At 34.8% G+C, this 3,498-nt stretch overlaps 1 long non-coding RNA gene across 1 annotated transcript; it reads left to right on the forward strand.

Annotated features, from left to right (window-relative positions):
* Positions 1 to 273: 273 nt before the first annotated feature.
* On the forward strand, positions 274 to 3,498 carry LOC310895185. The gene is made up of 3 exons (XR_014580511.1): positions 274 to 371; positions 874 to 978; positions 1,250 to 3,498. It is a non-coding gene; the product is annotated as an uncharacterized lncRNA (long non-coding RNA).

Consider the following 3,498-nt stretch of genomic DNA (forward strand, 5'->3'; position numbering starts at 1 on the left):
ATAATTCCAAAAGCAGTAGGGGATTATTGTACATGATTATGTTGTGTGTTGGCAAATAGGAAAACCCAGAAGGCCTATCTTTTAAAATTGGTCACCAAAAGGCATACAAGTAGAACTGCCACTCCTTATTAGGCACTACAGGTAAATCTGGCTGCCTCACCAGCTGTGTAATGAAGAAAGCATTTAGATGCTTGCTGCAGCTGCTGATGATCAACCTTTGGCCACTGTCCCTCTTCTAAAGAAAAGGGGAAGGGTATGTATTTGGGAGTGGGAAGTCAAACATGGAGAATGAATATTTTAAAACAACCCTTGCCTTTGGGCGTTGTCCAGAAGTGTCTCATCTTTGACCTGTCTGGAGATTTCTCAAGGAGGTAAATTTTAACTTTGTTTAGAGTCTTATTTTATTTTTTTTTTTATAATGCAATTTGTTGTTAATGAAGTTCTGCTGATTTCAGCATCTTCCTCTTGAATGACATGCAGAGGGGACAGGTGTTTAATAACTTTGTCCATTGATGCTTATGCTCAAGGGGTGATTATTCTGTCACAGATTGCTAGGTAAATATCACTCTCCATAGTCATTACAGCGTATGAATTTCAGAAACGCTTAGACTCCTTTCAGTCACTTACTTTTTAAAGTGGGAGAGGCAATAGCTTTTCTGTAGGTAGCTTTAGTCATTGTTATAATAATAATGATTTACTAGTACTGAGCTCTTTGGATAGAAGAAGAGAATGTGAAAGCAAATATTTTCTTACATATACAGCTGCTGTTTATTAGTGAACGTAAGGTTGGGTTTACTTTCCATTCCACTGATGTACTTCTCCTTGATATGGCTGATACTTATTTATGAGAGCTGAACTGGACCTATATTTCAGTGCAGGCATGAATGAGGGCTTTTTCTGCTATGTATTTCCTGCCATGAGAAGAACCTCAGCAGGTGACAACTTACTATTGGGAGTTGGTGGCAAGGTGAATGTATGGTAAGGGAGGAATGATTTCTGAAAACAAACTTGAGCAGCACTGTCTGGAAGAAGTGTCTTTCAGAAATCCTACAAGCTACTTTTCTTTTGTTTTCACACCCCAGATTTTAGATAACACATAGCTTTGGGGATTCATATTATTTTTTTATTTTATTTTTATTTTTTAGTTCTAGAATTACTGCTGTCTACACTCAAGCCTATCTTACTGACTAAATATCACTTCTTAATCACAAGTTAAATAAGTAAAATTATTTCTGCTTTTGGTTTGCAGACTACTAGAGGTAGTCCTCTAGTGAGCATGATAACAACATTTCTGGATTTTTGTGTTTCTGAATGTGGACCATTTCTGCCTGAAGAGATGAACAGCTTCCAAACTGGAATTTTTGAAATAGTTATCATTTGTTATAAGCGACAAATATTCCTACTACTTCTATTTCTTTAAATACTTCTTTAAAGTTACAGTGTTTCTATCTACTTATATTATCCACAAGTGAAGCTCCTACCTTATCGTTAGCAGAAATATTAACAAGAAGTGATGGGTGTGGGTGCACGTGTCATATTTTTAAAGCTTCAAATGACTTTTTAGGGATCATAGAGTTAAACTAGGCTGGTGTGATTAGTTGCTTATTTGTCTGGTTACTTTGAGAATGCAAGCAACAGTGTGCTTGGGGATGTGTGCACAGGGAACGGCACAAACAATTGGTGCTGTGTGCCCTGAAATTTAGGAAAACTCTGCATGTTAAAATAAGAAAACACAGCCTACCAAAACAATACATTCCTCAACAAAACTAAACACAAGAAAGCCATGATCAAATGTTGCAATAGATAACTACCAATGCTGCTTATATTTCCAAGAAATAATTGTGATAGAAGCTAATGCCAACTTAATGTTATAGCCAGACCTATAATCTATATTCTTGTTTACTGCCCAAGAACTGCTTTATTTACTGAATTAACCACGTTGTGAGGTAATCAGCCCTATGGTTTCCCTTGACATTGGCGTAGAAGCAATATCAACAGAAACTCCATAGATGGCAGCATTTCACAAAGAACTGGAATCCCTCTTTCATTCCTTTCCTTTCCCCCTTCCCTGTTCTTTTCGCTTTTCCTTTCCCTCTTTCGATCATTTTTTTTCCTTCTCCTTTCTCTTCCCTTCCTTCTCCCTTCCCCTCCCTAATCAGTTCTATAATATGTTAATAGGTTTATGAATTTCTGTTGTTTTACAGGAAGTAAATAAATCCTCTTAGTATTTTGGAAGCCTCAGAGTAGTTATAAAATGTTTATGCTATGGAAAAAGTATCAAATGAATATTTACATCATTTAAAACATTACCTCCTATTGGTGTGGACTGGACTTTGAGAGCAGACTGTTTGTGTTATCCACTCTTAAAGTATTTTGTTAGTTCCTAGTGTGATGGGGCTAGACTTCAAGAGAAGAATTTTTTTTTTTTCCTTCTGTATATTTTTTTTTCCTCTTGAAGACGCTTTGTGCCCTGGCACTTGCTCCATCTCAAAAGTAGAAAATTATCAAAATGACAAAGCCTTCACTAAATGGATCCATGTGAATTATTCCAAGTTATGTATACTTCAGCATTATTAATGTATCACACAAGAGCTGCCTTGTTCCATGACAAAAATTTTTAAATTCTGGTTACATATGTGAATGCCCTTTCATTCCACAAAGATTTGTTCTGAGGAGGTTGTAAGTTTTCCCCCAATGTAACTTTTAGATTGAAATATATCTTCTTATTCTCAGTTTTTTAGGCAATTAAAAAAAAGAAAAAAAGAAAAGAAAAAAATGGAAGGAGATGATGAACCTATTTATGATTTACAAAAGCATGAAAATGTTGATATTTAAGAAGTAAAAAATATTGTTGAATCATAATTGAATATTTGAATTATAAATTGTCTCATTTTATCACACAATTAATTCTCCAAGGGGACATCATGTTTTGATGAGATGGAGAAAGTAGCTGAGAAAGAATGTAGACAATATAACATATGCTGCTAGTTATATATATATGCTGCTATATAGATATATATAAATATATATAATTCCTCTGTGATGTAAGCATTTGACAAATGCAGTTGTTTTTACAGAGGATTTCAGCTTTATGTGAATAAATGTTTCTGTGTCTGGCTATCTGCTCACAATCCAGTTGCGACTGGAGTTTGGATGGCTGCATTTATATTAATCCCTGTGGATTCTACTGAATTCTTCAAACCGTAAGAATTCAGTCTAAGCATGTCAGACAAATGTAGCCATCTTTTCATTTGGTTTTGTTTTTTTCATTATAATATTTTGTATTCTCTGCTGGCAAAAATCATGAGAAATCTGAGTGGAGTATTAAAGTGGTTCCTTCTGAAGTAGCTGGACATTTCTGAGTTTGTTTAGTCTGAAAAAGCACCACTGAACTAGGATTTTTATTTTATTTTTTGATCAGCAAGGAGTTAGCTGTATTTCATGTAATTCTTCCTAAAAAATTGCTTATCACTTCATTTTCAAGTGTTGATATAGAGT

The sequence above is a fragment of the Anser anser genome (assembly GCF_964211835.1).
Source record: "Anser anser genome assembly, chromosome: 2".
NCBI lineage: Eukaryota > Metazoa > Chordata > Aves > Anseriformes > Anatidae > Anser > Anser anser.